At 44.1% G+C, this 17,143-nt stretch overlaps 1 protein-coding gene across 1 annotated transcript in view; it reads right to left on the bottom strand.

Moving 5' to 3' along the window:
* LOC111269901 (uncharacterized) overlaps positions 1–17,143 on the bottom strand; it is a gene marked incomplete at its 5' end in the record, with an annotated part of 44,011 nt that overhangs the window by 5,008 nt on the left and 21,860 nt on the right.

Genomic DNA, 17,143 nt, shown 5'->3' with positions numbered 1-17,143 from the left:
CTGCCAGCATAGACACAACTCATACTTTACCATGATTGCCGGTGCCGACGGCCTTTACAAAGACAGGCTGCCGTCGGAAAGGGCTAGCGTGAATGAATTACTATTCTTTGTTCGAAGAGAATGCGACAGACATATGCATATTGACTATTACCATTAATTGCAAAAAGAAGGACAGGCGTGGGAGTCGAACGGCACTAAGAACTTAGGGAAGCTACTGGGTGAAGTGGAGAGTTTTGGTATTCGATAGTAGCAGAACAAGTAATTTTCCGAGTAAAGCAATGCACTAGGAAGAGAATTAAGCGGTTTTGGGGAGTTGGGTGGTTGGAGAAAAATGAGTTCCGAGCGCCATACGGATCTTCGCATCGGGTCCGTTTTATTATCGGCCCATTTTAGAGAGAAAGAATCCACAAGAGAGCCATCGTCTGGAACGAGCCGGGAATCGATAAGGTGATATTTTGAAAATTTTTGGTCCTCGAACAACTGTAGGGCACGTAAAACAGCAGCACATGAGAGACAAAGGACAACAGCGTGAAAGTAGTTAGAAAATTTGGTCGAATAAGCCCTGCAAACGGGATTGACATACATTGGTGAAGAACCGTCTACAAAAACCTCAAAATCAGCGTAATGCGAAAACATGCGAGCTCTAACGAGACCAATAAGAAAACTAATCAACGGCCATGATCATCTGCATCAAAAGACTCTGGGCATCATCGAAGGTCGTCTGAGATAGACACCTCAGACGACCTTCGTAGGTATTTAACGTATGTATCTAGTTTATTCTAAAAGATGTTTGTAGACGGGAATGTACTCGAATGTAGACGGAGATGTAAAGGTTTCTTCTGCCTATGCCGCTGGAGAGTGAGGGCCCTTTTCGGCTATAGATAATCTTCGAGATATCAATATATTTTCCCATGGTATCCGGCCAAGCTAGCTCGCCTATACGTACACCGAGATACATACATCTGTACTTACATATGCGCGTTGTATTTGTGTATGCTAGTTTAGTGAACAGCGTATCCGCATTTCTTTGGCACACCGGCGCCAGGCGTTTTCAACAGGCTAAACCGAACGGGAGAGGTGATCAGTATCTTGTCAGCTTTGCGAGGGAACAACAATACAAGGAGCAACGAAAGGCAGCTTTTTTCGATGCTAAGTTATGCTAGGCAACTCGGAAAACCGTAATGTTGCATTGTCATGGGAAATGCTTGTTCCTGACAAGACGCGTGAGTCATGGGCAGCATGCACGGTTGACTGTTCGATGTACTGTGTGAATACTTTTAAAGGAATCCCGATATGGCAATATCGAGGAAAGGGAATTTCTTCGAATAGGCTACCGCTACCCAGACTACCATTACAAAAAGAAATTAGATATATAATATTCAACAGCGTCTTATCTACAACAGTGCTGATTGGTACCTCAATCAATATGTGTTATGGGGGGACTATGGGGTCAGTATTTTGCAGGCTACCAGCGGCAATGAGTGGTTAATTGCTAACGATGCTATGACCAAGTGCATGCTTCCGTGATAGGGCTGACAGTAAATTTTGAGTGCCGAATACTTCCCAGCGCAAGCAATGATGGCTAAAGGCGCCGTATGGATGAAAACATTATAGAACCAAGGGGTTCGCGATACGCTGGTAAAGTCTCTCCTGTCGACCAGTCAATGTGATGGTCCAGATGGGCTTTCCATGTTCACGTTCTAAAGGATGGGCAGACAAGAACGTTCCTGACGCATCCCCTAAAGCCTACTTGGCATCGCTTAGAAATCCTAGAAGGAGAACCGCTCCTTTTTGTGAGACCCTCGGCATGGTCTTCGTTTGGCAATGAAGGGGAACAAAAAGGTCAGAGTAGCAAAGGTTGCAGCCGCTGTAGAGACGAGGGGCCTGTCTGAGCTGACGTCCTTCCGAGGAGTGCACTCTATCCGCTGTCGCGCTAAAGAGCGAACTTGAAGACATCACAAGGCGTTGACCGAAAACTAGGACTCGTGACGGAGCGGCAAGAATATAGTTGTACTAGTTGTGCTACTAGTAGCTTTTTCTACGGGCAGGGGTTGCCTTCTCGGCACTACTACTACCACATGACAAGCAAGCGTTAGGCAAGAGTCGAACAACATGGCAAAGGAGCGATTCGTCTTCATGGAGGAGTCAACGTGAACATCTGAGCAGCCGGTGGCAGCTGGTGGCAGCTGGACCGGGAACAGTCAACAAGGGGTCGGCGGGCCAACCCATTCTCTAGCCTACCGCGGCTTGCTTGAGTTCAGTTCATTCGTTCGTTCGACCGTTCGCCATGAACCTTCCCGAACAAATCCTTACCCTAGAGACGAAGTGCCGACACCGAATGGAACATGGTGGGTGAACAAGGGCGAGATGACTCTTCTAGACACAGGCCAGTTCAAACAGGGACTGGGCGGGTCGAGTCGTGTAGAGTTGTACATGGAGAGTGAAATGGGTTTTCTGCTCGCGCTCAAGAGCAAGAGAGAAGCGGTAGAAGTGAACCAGCGAGATAGAGATTGAACACTGGGATGAACTGAACTGGTATTTCCATGTCAAACATCATTGTCACGGCATCACTTGCGTAGCTTGAAGAGGAGCGATTCTATCAACCTAATCCCCGCCCGTGTATGTCTCTGACTTTCTGCCTCCGTTTTGTCGCTGCTGAGTGTATTTGTACGTCTACACATAACTGAAATAGAATAGGGGCACAGCACGCCCGTTGAACGCTGCCACCCTATGCTTAGTAGAATCCATATATATATATGCGCTCAGAAGGCTATACACATATTTTCACACAAAGAAAACGAGGGAGAGAACATTTGTATGAACTAGCGAGTCTAAGATCCATATAAAGAGATGGTGCCAGAGGTCAACTTTGGAAGACTAGACATATCAAATCCATATAAATGTTTGTAGGGCATATGAAAGCCAATGGGTCCTGCTTGTCCTGCACTAGGAAACGAAAAGGTTTTAGCGTACCTCAGGCATTAGTGTTACGCTTCTTTAGACTAAGAGCATTTCATCGCACAGAAATAAACATTGTATACCATTGTTGCGAATTACCCGAGACCGACGTGGGTAATTTTTTTCAGATTTTTCAGAGGTACTAGAATAAAGTGAGAGAGAGAGAGTGACATAACTCGAATATCCTTCTGAGGCGCTGAAAAAAATGTCTATTGTCAACCGTTTTCCTCCCAACTTCGAGATAGATAGCGACCGCTACTTCGAAGTCGGGAGGAAAAAATATCTATATAGCACCCCATTTTAGACGTGGCTTAGATATAGCCTAACAACGTACTCTAATTTTTCATTGAAATCCGCGATACGTAAACTTTTCAGTTTTCGGGATTTTTTTACTACTAGACAAAAGGTTCCTGGCCAACATACCATAATTTAAACGAAACGCAAAACCTAAGTGACGAGGCTGTCCTTTTCTTATAGGCAGGGCAACATATTTGAACGCAATGATGATGCTTTATGAGTATCGCATATGTCACACATGTACTCCGGAGAAATAAAACAGGGAGTCAGAAGGCAATCGTACATCTCCATTGTTCGAAATTTGGCATTCGCAATCCGAGGCTACGGCCCGTCTGCACGACGGCCGCCATCTATCGCCTAAGATATTGACGCAGCGGGCTCTTTTCTTCCTTGCAAGCTCGCACTGCTGCTACCAGTGCAGCAATGCTATTACAAGCAGCTTGGCGGCAATGGAGATTGATGCTTGAATGTCATCTGTATACGCTTCTATGGTACTATTATCTATGGATGAGATTGGCAGGCTCAAGCTAGTGCTGATCTTGTGTTTTCGGCCGTCAGTGTCTGATTCACCGGCAACGAGACGGTGCGTGTACGTCCGTGCTCATTCGATTCAGTGTGCCTATTTCGAGATCAAAAATGTCAATCTAGGGCATATGAAATCTGTGGTGAATGGAGGTGAGAGGATAGAGACGAGGTTGCCATTGCCAACGTCATTGTGCGCGAGAGAACTGACTTATGTCTAGATTCGCAGCTGGACCGTGAACCAGGCCCCAATAAGTGACGAACAAAATGCTTTCCTTGTGGAGGAAGGCCAGCAAAAAAGACAGAGAAACACGGGTCGAAAAAAGAGACTCGCTGACGACAATCGGCTAAAATAGATATGAATGCTCCTGAAGTGACGTCGCCGACTGACTATGTGAGTGACATCATGTCTTCTTTATTTTCCACTCCACCACAGAAGTGCGTATATGCGCATGTTTGTTCGCTTGCACTCGTAGATCAACCCATGCAAGATCTGGGTTGGCCCCTTGCAAGAAGCCCTTAGTAAATGAAAAAATTGATAATACTCGTGTTGCAGTGGGCGAATGATGAGAAGGGTAAAAAAAAAACAATTCATTCCATTCATAAAGTGTTTAAATTATACTTTGCACAATCCACGAGTTTCTGCTATAACGGCACCTCATCATTTATGGTTTCCATGTAACGAAATTTTTCATTATATAACAATCATGGGGGAGCGAAAAAAGAACAGATACAATAACAACATTATATAAAGTATGGAAATTAGTTGAAACCTGAAAACGTTACTCGATTAAAGAAAAGGCCATAGATCCTGCATCGTTTGTATTTTTGCGAAGCAGAACCGAACTCTCAACACCTTCAGCTTGCGACCTACGATTACAAGTTATTCCTTTCTATAATCAAGCAGAATGTAAACTATTTGATCCGTAGATGATCTGGAAGCAGCTAGATAAAACACAAAAATATGTGTCACTTCAGAGAAAGGCAAAAAAAAACGTGAGGAGACTGCACATGCGTCATCTATATCATACGTTACACAAAAGTCAATCATGCCCATATGAGTGAGATACGTACCACTTACTGGAAGTACTATTTTTGCAAATATGTAATAGTACGAAGACAGATAGATATCAAAAGTACGAGATAATGCTTAAACAAATGCTTCCATCGACCAAAAGCAATGGTCAGTGAATATATTGGCGTTCGTCCATCATATAGGCTGTGTCCTGCACAACATTGTCTGTATGTCATGTTAATGGTATATAAATACGCTGTATATATAAGTACATCTGTGTATATATATCTGCTGTCAAGCCAATAAAAGCTCCAAAAGGAACGCGCTGCAGATGCGAGAATGCGCAATTGATCGCTTAGCTATTTTTTGTTCGCTCAGCAAAAACTGCTGTGGTTAAAATGAACGGAATAGAAGTGCATCGCACTACTTTGGGCACTGATCGGCTGATCGAAAATAGCCTCCTTGGGCGATAAAGGCCTAGTACACGTACAGTAAGCCCGGGGGCTAGAGTTTCGGGCGCGACTGCCCCACTGGCAGTAACTGCAGGCATAACGAGCACGAGTAAAATTGAATGAAATGAAGGCGTCGCATGAAGTCGCCGGTGTTTGAAAGGTATTGTGGCATTAGTGAAAAAAACAACGAATAAATGAGGGGGAGACGAAATAACATGCCGAAGATGAGAAATTTAACGATTTTACAAAAACCTTCCCCGTCCCTCCGGCCTTACTCCCTTGCCCTGCCTACTAGCCTTAACTGGGGCCGGGAGATATTCGCTGAGCACTAACTGGTAGAGTCATTTCGGACAGGCAAAGGATCACCCGCGGAAAAATCCCATGCCCAGCCAGTTTCTATTGACATTGGCCAGCCAGCAACTGCTAACCTCACGGGGTCGATGCAGTTGAAGCACTAAAGTTGCGAGGTGTTATGGGGAAAAAGAACATCTCGTGTTTGTCACTCGTGTGCGAAAATAGACAAAAGGTTCGTCTGCAGCCAACTGATGTTGTTTATAAGATATGACTTTGAGTGTGTTAGGAGTGCTTAGCCTAGCACTAAAGAAAAAAATGCAAAGTGTAGCATGTAAACATATTTCTGAGATATGTCACTAGCAAGGATGAAGTATGTGCGCAAACGTATCCACTGTAGCAATTACTCGGCTGAAGGCAAAATCTTAAGTGGTATCACTGATAAATTCATCGCAGCGGAAACCTATCTTTATATAAGTGGTAATCATGTACTAACGGCAGACACATAGGTTGGTGTAGAACCACCCAATGTAATGTTAGTAAAGGATTCTGCTCACCGGGTTCCTTGTGCCACTTCTTGCATTGCACACATGTATTCACGTGACGCAAATGTTTTTCTATGTAAGTTCACACGTACATACGTTTATGCATATGTACGTAGACGCCATGCGACGGCAGCGAACGAATGACAATTATGATAATAGCGGCCGAATGAGCCTGAAGACGACTTTTTAGTTGAGAGAGGGGTTTTCGTCTTTTTGCTCAGCTTCTGCTTCTCCGAATTCACCACTGTTATCTCTGTCTGATTTCTGAATGGGCAAGTTTGCCTTATCGAAAACTAGAGGGGCAATTGAAGTGACGTGCAAAACAGTGGAAAGAATAAGACGTTGGTTAAGTTGTTTTTGATACTGCTGGCTTGCTTTGCCTTACGCATCATGCTTAGCGCCACCCGAAACCCCTTCCTTTCGCAGGCATGGCCGTCGTGCGCAGCCGCTGCTTTTCTGACTCCAAGCTCTGCCAAAGGCAGCGGACCCAACTCCAACGGCTTGGATAGTGAAAGTGATCGGAGTGGTTCTTTCTGAGGCGCCGAAGGGATCGAAGATCCGATACTACTCCACTTCCGCGGCTCTACACTCGAAGCGATGTGCCGCTCTTCAGTTCTAGCGTTTTCGACTCTGACAGAGCAACTCTGCAATCTGCGTGCAACTCCCTCTACCCCTTTTACCTTGCTAGCTAGCTTTCTTCGAAATGCTGCGCTACCAGTAATAGTACGCAAAAAGTGCTACAACCGCGGGAGCAAAAAAACAAGCGAAGCCTTTACTTCTATGGAATTAAACTGCAATAGCGATCGTTGGAATTACACAGAAAAGAGTTGATCGCAAGAAAAACGACTATGAACGAACGCCACGTCATTACCATGCAGGGCTTGTATGACGCTCTGCGCTTAGCTCTAGTTTGCCCCCTTTGCCCGTGATTGCCTCGTATGTAAGGCCCCATTCCCCTCAAGCTCTATCCTATTTCTATTTCCAATAAAACTATTCCAAACGCCCCCAGCCTCTTCGGATACGGAAGGCTAGCCGCGCCGAGTCGCAAGTCGATCTACGAGAGCTGGCTAGTAGCGCGAGTTACCGAGCAGCACGAACGACCTGAGGGCGTCGATTTTTTCGACGTCCTGGCCAAGAAAGCCTAAGGGCTGGTTCCTTTCAGCTTTTTTGGTCTGTTGTCGTTGCCACCAAGTCACAGATGGGTATCTCGCCTTATCCCCCTCCGTCCCCGGCTACCGACACCGCGTCCTTAGTGGTGAGCTCAGTCCACATTCCCGGAGCCAAACGCAAGTCATAGTCAAGTTGAAGCAAGCGAAGTGCTTGAATGCACGTTGGTATATGTCTGTGGTGAGTTGAATCGCTTCGTGGTTTGGTGCGAATATATAGATGTGTATATCTCTGTAGTAAACAAATTTCGGGTGGGGTTAGGGCTTGGTTCGATCGATAGGCAGCGAGAAGGAAAAGCCGACCGAAAGACAGCCACAAGAATGGTTTTGGGAGCTTGATGCAGGACCTAGCGAACTTCGGTCAGAGAAGAGCGAGCACAAAAGTGTGGGGGAAGCGAGACGCAAAGACATAGGAAGATAAACTCAAAGCCAGTATTTGTACCTACTTTAAAGACAACTCAGAAGGATAAGATCGAAGAAGGCAGTATTTGTAGAATGAATAATATGTATGTGACAAAAATAAGCGAGCCTCGAGGGAGGTTTTCCTGTGGGCAGGCAAATCCACTCAGTAGACCAATAACTGGGCCTACGTGTACCCATCTGCTTCGTAATAACATATAATGTACTATGAATTTGAAATAATGTATATGTGGTAGCTTAAGGCAACTATGTGGTACTGAACTGAGAATGGATTTAAAATGTCAGTCGGCGAAAAAAGGCATTGTCATTGACAAGACAAGGATTTTTAGCTTGTCCTACAAATGCTTCTCCACTAGACCACCGTACTATGTTCGGAATCTGTGATCTTTCTAGCCCACCGGCGTTATACAAGACACTTTCTGATCACATATCTTACAAAGGATTTAAACGATCCCCATAAACGAATACCCGTGGCTTGAGAAGACACTAGCTTGTTTTCAAACACTGATTTTCCGTAGATGTTGGGCCAGGTCACAATAGAGCTTCTCTAACACTTCTTATCGACTTAATCAAACGTGACCCTTTTTTATCTAATGGGAAGTGCTTGTTTGTTAGCCACCTTTTTGTTCGGTAGTTATAATAGAATGATCTTCTAAGGATTTTCTAGTTCTTCAGTGAACAAGAACGGACGAGGCCACCATTATTTTTAAAGTTGAGTCAAAGGAGCTTCATTAAATTCGTGGCTACCGTTGACGTTACATTCCTGCTTACAATTTGCAGAATCCGACTGAGCGGCACGCAGCTCGAAACAAAATTTTCTTACGCCACGCCGGAGGTTTTGCGACTTCCGCTATCGAATGGTAAAAGTAATCGTCAGAATGAAAAAAAACAAAAGGCGTGTCCTCCTGTTGGATCCAGCACGACGCGTATAACGAAAGATATTCTCGAGAATCTCAATGATCTCTCGATCAGGAGAATGGCTACACACAGGATCCGTTTTCGTCCGCTCTACCCTCAGTAAACAGGGTCCAAGCTGACGTTCGCACACACACATACGCACAAATAAGCAGCTGAACAAACAAACGAAAGCAAATTGCTAACGTAATGGAAGCTGTTATTAGGGTATAGTTGATTGAAGGTTTATCTCGTCCGTCTATAAAGATATATCCAAGACCTTGATAGAGAACGTGTTGCAACAGGACGTGCCTACGAATCGCCTTAAGCCGTTTAAGGTCCTTATAGCGGAAGGACAAAATGTAGAATCAAAATAAATATCAATGCACAAATCGTAATTGAGAGCTGACTTTTTCGCGCAATATTTCTGCTACTTTTGGTCTGCTCTATATTTTTGTAAAGCTGCAAATAGAAAAAGATAAGCGTATCGTCTAGCCGAAACCAATTTATTTATGATCAAATAAATCCAATTTTACCAATAGTAACATTTAAAATGTATTTTTTTTCAACCGTTCTATACGATAACAATCACTCGTCGGGTGCGTTTAGGCCTATGCTTTAGAGATTTTGCTAAATCCTCGGGAGCGCCATCACACAAACCAATAATAATAACAGTTGATGTACGGATGCCTTATATAAAACGAGAGACTAGAACAGTGTTTAGGCTTTTAAAACAGAGCCTGTATCTATTCAGCGCGCGCTAGGGAGTCAGGGTCTGCTATGTTGGGCTGGATAACTAGAAATGGGCGAGGCAAAGGAATTGCCAATTGCTACAATCGCAGATCAATGGTAACGGGACCGATAGCAATATTATTATTTGCGATAATAATAGAAATAATAACGACGATTATGTTTAAGTGGTTTTCAACTTATCACTGGATGAAATTTTATCATTTGCGAAGTAGATGGTACTCCCTGAAACGGTCGAGTTCATATCACATCTTCCACGATAGAGAGGCATGCCTGAAATAAACATTTGGAAGAATAGGACCGGTCCATCTTGCTTGCTAAGGCCAGACTAGGCTGATGAAGTAAAACCTCTTGTCGAAATACCCTTGATAGAATGGCTGCTTGAACTGGTGGCAGAGACAACGAATGGAAGAGACGACCAAACAATTTTTGACAACTGTGGATGTCGTAAAATTGTAATTTGACACAAAATACTCAAGCTAAAACAGCAGAATTAAGTAACAAACAAACCTACTTACAGTTAACTTCATGTACTGACCTACAACGACCGCGTTGCTCTTTCGCAAAGCGATTTTACGAGACTCTCGTCATGCAGGTTTGGGAAACATTTTTACAGGTAATTAACGAAGACAAGGCCAACCGTTTATGTTGAACACGTCCGTACCTCTCCTTTGGCGCTTAAATAAAATGCAGTCCTCAATACGATTATACAGTCGATTTCATTGCTCCAATATATAGCTAAAAAGCTAGCGACGATGCTCCGTAAAAGTGAGTAAACAGCAGTAGGGAAGAGTCATGCGAGAAATCTTCTTATATGTCAACGGATGGCTGTCAATTAATGCGAGAAAAAATAGAAAGTTCCGCAAACTTAAACTTTTTTTTTTGGAAAAACTAGAACTGCCATTAAACATACTTTCGTCAGGATGGTCGTTCGCAACAGGTATCACGTGCATTATACACAGCATGATAACATTGTATACATCCAGTTCATCACTTGGGCTCTGTCTGCATTGCTGAATATTTTCTAATAGGTGTTAGCCATTTTTGAATCCAACTCGAGCAAGAAAAGTCATGTTTAGAAATGTGTACTTTTTATGTGGGCTTAACCTTTTATGCCTTCTAAAGGCTTAAGCCTGTTCTTAAAAGGCACAAACTGATGTCAGCATTTATTAGCAGATAAAAACGTTGATGTAATTTGCGACTACGGCAATATCAAAGGCAGTGTAAGCGAACCAAGTTAAGCGTATCCATCTACATCGTTCTAATCTGAAGTGGCGATCCAAGGTGACTCATCTATTTGTGCTTGTTATTGTACTGCTGGGAAAAACGAAGGCTGTACTCATTCTACAGCAAGGCTGAGTAGGTGGCAGAGCAGTCTAGAAACCAAATTTAGGAAAAGTTTGAAGCGACAGATGTTCAAGAGTCGGTGTGACAGCGGTACGTCCGCCCCAAACTGTGTCTTGGACGCAGCGACAAACTCTGGTTGGTCGCGATAACAGAGGGCAAAAAGTCGAACGAATAAAAAGTGTGCGAGAGCAAAACTCGGTCGATTTGAGCGGTTGGATGTAAGCAATGTATGACCTCGTTTGGAACACAGTGACAATGAGGATCTACAAACCCCAAGCGATAATATCGTCAAGCCTCTTCCGACCATAGACTTGGACGAGTCAGCGGCAAATGTGCCAACCCACAGAATGTAAAGATGTGCTAAGCGTTTCCAGTTAACTCGTTTTGTGAAATTATAGGATACAATTTGGAATCCAACCCAACAGATAAGTGGCATTTCAGAGAACGTAAGTGCCGCATTAAATGTACAGTAGTAATATTATAACCTAGGGGCTTTATTGCACTTAAAATACACATATTAATTAAGCAGCTTATACGTAAGACCTGTCCAAGTAATACGTCGTTGATTTATGTATATAACTTATATGGCTGCACAATATAGGGCTGATGCCTGTTAATACAGATCTACATATGCGAGCTTTGGATTCGCATTGGTAGCTTGGGCCAACCCAATTTTCTTGCTGTCCCACCTCACCTCGGGCGAGTAAAGGCAAGCGATGAGATCTATAGGAGGGCTTGGTGACCGGTGTCTATAGCCTGCTTTTGTCTTATCACACCACACCGTAAGAAATAAGGCGATAGGCTTTTCGCTTTCACTGAGAAAGAGAGAGAGATGGTAAATTACCACTGGAGAGCTTCCCGCAACTTCTTTTGTAGCTCTGAGGCCCGGCTGAGGGGCAAGGCGAGTGAGTTCGTTTTTCGCTCGATAGCGGAGCTAGCCAGGGAAGAGATGTTCGTAAATCTCTCGATTTGTCTTCCCTATCTATCAAGACCCTTTTGTATTGCGTCAGGTAGTAGAAGCAGCGGCAGCTACTCTGCGAAGTAGGCAGTCTACACATACACTCTCACAAATTCGGATAACGGCATTGCTACGCCCCGGTAACTGCTACTCGTTCCCGCTAGCCCCAAAACACTTATACACCATAGATGCCCATTTTATCCCGATCAGTCAAATCCCGTTCATTGACGTAACGAACCCACGATGCACATAAACGTGTTAGTTACACATCGAGAGGCGAAATGGAGCCAGCTAAGTAGTCATAGTACGCTCATTGATAGTAACAACAGTTATTTCTGGAGAAACGCGGTGTGGCTAACATAAACCGGTCTATCGCCATCGTAGGCTACTGGATTTACTGCAGGGAAGTTTTCATTACAAATTAGCTATGGAAAACAGCTCACGCGGTCAGTCGAAGGTTTACACAGTCACTATATTTACTTAAGCCTTTTGAAGAAATCAGGTGATAGAACATTTGTTCAACCTGTTTACGAGAAGAAGAAGAAGAAGTCTTCACCAGCAAAACGTCGGGCGTCACTGAATTACTTTCGATGATGGTAGTTCATCGTTTCCTTTTTTTTTTTTGACATCCCGACCCTGAGATCCATTTGAGTGGTGACACAGACCATGGAACGAGTTGCTGCGAAAGCGCCCTGCTGATATAGAAGCTAAAGAGGTGTATTTGTCGACGCTCGAGTGAAATGTCGTTGTGATCGGATAGCATCACAGAATAAGCTACACGGTTCAATTAATTCGCTAGCCGAACTAATTGCCATCAGAAAAATGTAGAAAGAGTGGTGACTTTGACCCCTTTCCGCCCCGCGTTTTAGGGACGCTGCACAACCTGTCATCAACGACAAAAAAGTTAGTCAAACTTAATTTACCAGAGGAGAGGTTGGGTGGCTGAATCACAAGAAGACAATTTCGATCAACTTAGTCATACGACGGCGGGTCGACGTAGTTTTCTTGCAGACAACGTAAACTTTTTGGCGCTAACATCGATTACGATTTTCCAATATTGCTCCGAAGATTAGCCATGCTCTATAAATTAACCATTAGAGAAGAATTTTCAATATGGTCGCAGCCGTTAAAAATCATTAGAAGAAAAATAGATATAAGGGTAACAAAAAAAAATTATTCACCGGTGATATTATTATTTCTATAGATATATTAGTATCATACATGAAATTTCAAGTATCGTTATTACTATTGATTGTATGCACTTCGGTGTAAGGCAAAGATCTGCTATTTTTCTGCGGGTTTTCATATGAGATAGTCGTAAGCTGGTGGGATATAGCTGTGAATAGTTAATCCCTAAAACCTAAAATGATCATACACGAACCTATAAGCGCTCGACAGGGAAACAAAGAGTCGCGAATAGATACCCTGGCTTTGACAGTTATGCTGTAAACAATTTTAGTGAAGAATATTATACCACTTAGGCCATTTCAGGAAAAATAGAAGTGATTTTCCCTAACATTTCTGTATGAACTGCATTAACGAAAAAATCCAGCATTCACATATTCCCTTGGAAATATGATTCAGACGCACTCTAGTAGACGTTTCGTCTGTCGCTGATTCCTTCAACTGTTTTTCCCTCACCGCATTTAACTTATTTTCAGAGCAATATACTGCAATAGAAACGTATCCTTATGTTGTTTATATACTCGCGTATATACATATACTTATCTTCATGTATGAAGCTACACTTCAGGGTATGTGCCTGCATGTCTACTGGTAGTAGTATTACTTGAGCGAACCAGGACCATTGGTGTTAAGTTAATCGCGTCTCGGCTTCATTTATCAAACTTCCCTCTTAAACAATACGCGCTGTTGTAGATTCCTCTCGCCTTGTAAGTCTCTCGCTTTCTCTCGCATTTCCTTTCCCCGCCCTATTTTCTGGCTGTTCCGCTCGATTGTGCTGTAGGCCTTCTCAACCTGACTGCCCGGAGAAACAGCCGGACCAGCTTCGTCGTCGGGCAGGGATACACATGGGTAGCGTCTTGACGAGGTCGAGGGGCGCGCCTTTACGAAGCATCCGTATTCACAATATGCAAGGACATATGCAACCGGCAGTTCCCCAAAGCCCACAACCACAGGTGGGAGGGAATCTCAATAAGTAGTCGCCTCTATGAGAAGGGACCACTGGAAGGACTCTGTATTCGCCATTTCGTTGGTCATCCTATTACTCCAATGGCACTCGCAACTCTCAAAGCTGCCAACCTCTCAAAGATCCCTTCAGCAACCCTTTCTCCCTCGCTCACAGCCTACGCAGCTTGCTGAGTTTGCTGAGTCACATGCCTTCTGTCTCCCATATTATCCCATCCAATTCTGAGTATTCCATTCAAATAATTCATTTACTTGCGCAGCGGGAGCAGCCGCTAACGCACGGTCTTCGGTAGGTGCTCCCTGGGCCAGACCTGGTTTAAATCTCTCGCTTTTTTCTCATCTACAGCTGCTAGGTCTCGTAGGCAGTAGTTCCAGAACCCGTTCCCAGTCTACTGCAGACTCACTTCGCTTCACTTTTGAATGTCTACAAAGACAGACGTCTTTAGAAACGGTAAGCCGGCGAGGAGACTCTCAGCTGAGACTTTTCAACTGCTGTGCTCTATAGGTAACCCCGGCCGAAAAATCCAACTTACTATTTTGGAAGCTTCTCAGTCCTTAGTTCACCATGCGAGTGTGAATTTACTTAATTACATCTACACAACCACGTCCTCTTCTAAACTCTCGAATTTTCGGAATGGCCTTGTCTCTAGGACGCAAACACTGCTCTAGCTGTTGTTGCAGTTAAAATCACGGAACAAAAGCCTACCTTTAACCATTAGCAGACAACGACAACTGCTTTCTCTCCTGGCTATGCAACGCTACTTCCGAGCTTTCTGTGTATTACAGCTTAGCGGCTTAGATGGTTTAGCCTAAAACGAATGTTTAGATAAATACCCCCTTTATTTATTCAGCCTTATTTTTTAGTATGTTTGGATTGGTACTTTTTTCACACAAGATGCCTTTGCTTACTTTATTAACTTTAGCAATGTCTGCTTTTAGATTATTTCGTTTTATTACACAAATAGTTAATCTTTCCAATGAGATCGATTTACTTCAGGAATTGGAACAACTCACAGTAGACCAAGGTGCGATAGCTCGCAGGTCGGTAGCTAAGCCTCTATCGTTAATAAGTAGTTTTTCTCTATTGCTATTCAATGACTTTAGTGAGCTATTTTCAACGTTCTAATTTCCTTCGAGTATCGTCTTTTTTTACTTTATCTCCAAATGGAACTACATACCTTTACTAATCGTTCGAGAAGCGTTTATTGCTTCTGTGTTTACACTATCTTTGAAGGAAAAGCGGGCATGATGTAGAGCACACGTTGAATCTGAGAGAGCTAGGCCATTTTCTGGACCGTTTTCAGGCGAAAACGTCACCAGCTTTTGCAGATAAAGGCTCACGCCTAGATGAATACAAATTTCCTGATCCTACTTTGCTCATACCTGCCAGCATCACTCTTTTCCTAACGTTTGCCCCTTATACCCTCCTTCCCTTTCTCACCCGTGTCAGTATCGAGCGCTCATTCTCCCACTTAAGATAATCTACTGCTGCGCGCAGAAGCGCATAGGGTCAACGCCCGAAACAAAGGATTGTGGACTTCATCCCTACGTCCATCGGTCTACGCTTTCTGGCCCTTTCTTATTCGAATTTCGGTTCTCGCTTCCTAGCGTTTTAGCTCAACTTTAGCTGGCTACAATATAAGATGTATTTTTTACAGTATCCTTGTTCTAAAGTATAGAGTGGTGCGGAAATAAGGACGGACTTATTGAGATCGTGGCAAGATCCATTGGAGCCATTGAAGTTGACTTGAGGCACAAAGGGAAAATGGCAGAGTCTAGTAAACGCAGCTAACGAAGAGACAAAGGAGTATTTGTAAACAAAAACGAAAAGAATATTTTGAATAAAGAAGGATGCGCTGTCGGAAATGAATATATTCTATTTGATTCCATCTGGTGCGCTGGCACTGCGACCTTCTCATGACAATTCCAGTTATATGAAATCTACTGGTGCAGAAGGTATACTTGTTCCCAGTGGACGAAGTGCGGCAACTGCACTTTTCGAGACAGAGAGCTCTAATAACTGAGGACTAAGACCTTAGTAAAACAATAAACGATAAATAGTGCAACTATAAGCTAAAACAGCATTCTAAATGTTTACTGTACCAATACACGACTTTGAAAAGTGTGTCATAAATCGATTTGCAGCGTCCTTATAGTTCTGGTCCATTGTGATCATTGTGATTCCTTTTACGAAGCAAGCTTTCCTAAGAGAATTGTTCTTTCTATACGTTCAGTGATAAGCAGCTTCAGAGGGCAATTGTTGGTCTGTAAATGTCACCACCGAATGGTGAACAAAGGTCACCTATGAGGACGCAAGTACTAGTAATAAAGAATACGCGTATACACCAATGGTATGCCTTCTTCAGATCATATTTTAGAACGTTCGTTAAGTTGCATACAACTCAACGGTGAACAGCAGAACAATATTAAGAGTTATTGTGTGAAATAGGCATTGCTCTATTGCCTCCGTATGTAGCGTCGCCGGCCGTTGGTCCTAATATTCCGTCGTCTACTCTCTCGAAGCGCACGCTGTTAGCATTGCGTTATGCCAAACAACTACATCTCTCACCTCGAACAAGCGTTCCGTGTTTTTAAATAGAGGGGGAGGGGAGGAAGTAACGGGCAAGGATAGGTACGAATTGCTGCGGGTTGTGATCTACGTACGGGCCAACGCCAGCCGGTGTCGACGCACGTCAAGTCAACCGAATGCCTTTTCTTACGACACCGTGTGGAGTATGTGCAATTCAAAATTTGACGGCGTCCTGTGGCCAACCCCTGCGCTTGCCTCACTTTTTACCCCCAGCCCCAGCCCCCCACACGCCCGTTCGGCTTCTTTCATCCTCATAAAATTCTTGATTTCTGAGCTTGCCTTACCGACGAGTTTTCTTCCGGTGGGCGTTCAGCCGCGTGCGAATTTTTAAATTCCCCACCAAAGGTTCTTCTCGTGCGTGCTTGCAAGCTCTACTGCTGCACAGGAGCTTATGGATAGGTTCAGAGTGGTAAGTCAAAAACGAGGAACAGACATGGCAGGAACGACGCTGGTGCTGCCGCCACCCACGATGTTGCGACTAACGACGGAGTAAGAGAACTGAGCGAAACACGGGGCGGGACCACCTGCAGTCGGCTGTTTGCCCGGCTAGGGAACAACCGACGAGATGAGAGGAATGCCAAATTATAAAGTAGTAGAAGCGAATGGCTGAGGTGGCAAGTGGGGTGAAGCTTGAACGGTAGTGAATGAAGCGCCCACGCTGGGGGAATCGTCGGTCCGACGACGACAGCAACAATGCCTTTCTCCTCATCGTCGAGTTTTGTCCACTGCTCTGCTCACCTATGAGCCGCGGGCGTCTCCTCCCGGACCCTGCTAACCCACACAGTCAGGT

This window comes from Varroa jacobsoni, unplaced genomic scaffold (assembly GCF_002532875.2).
Source record: "Varroa jacobsoni isolate VJ856 unplaced genomic scaffold, vjacob_1.0 scaffold_1423, whole genome shotgun sequence".
Lineage (NCBI taxonomy): Eukaryota > Metazoa > Arthropoda > Arachnida > Mesostigmata > Varroidae > Varroa > Varroa jacobsoni.
The sequence above is the reverse complement of the archived record's forward strand: the minus strand, read 5'-3'. Positions and strand labels throughout refer to the sequence as shown.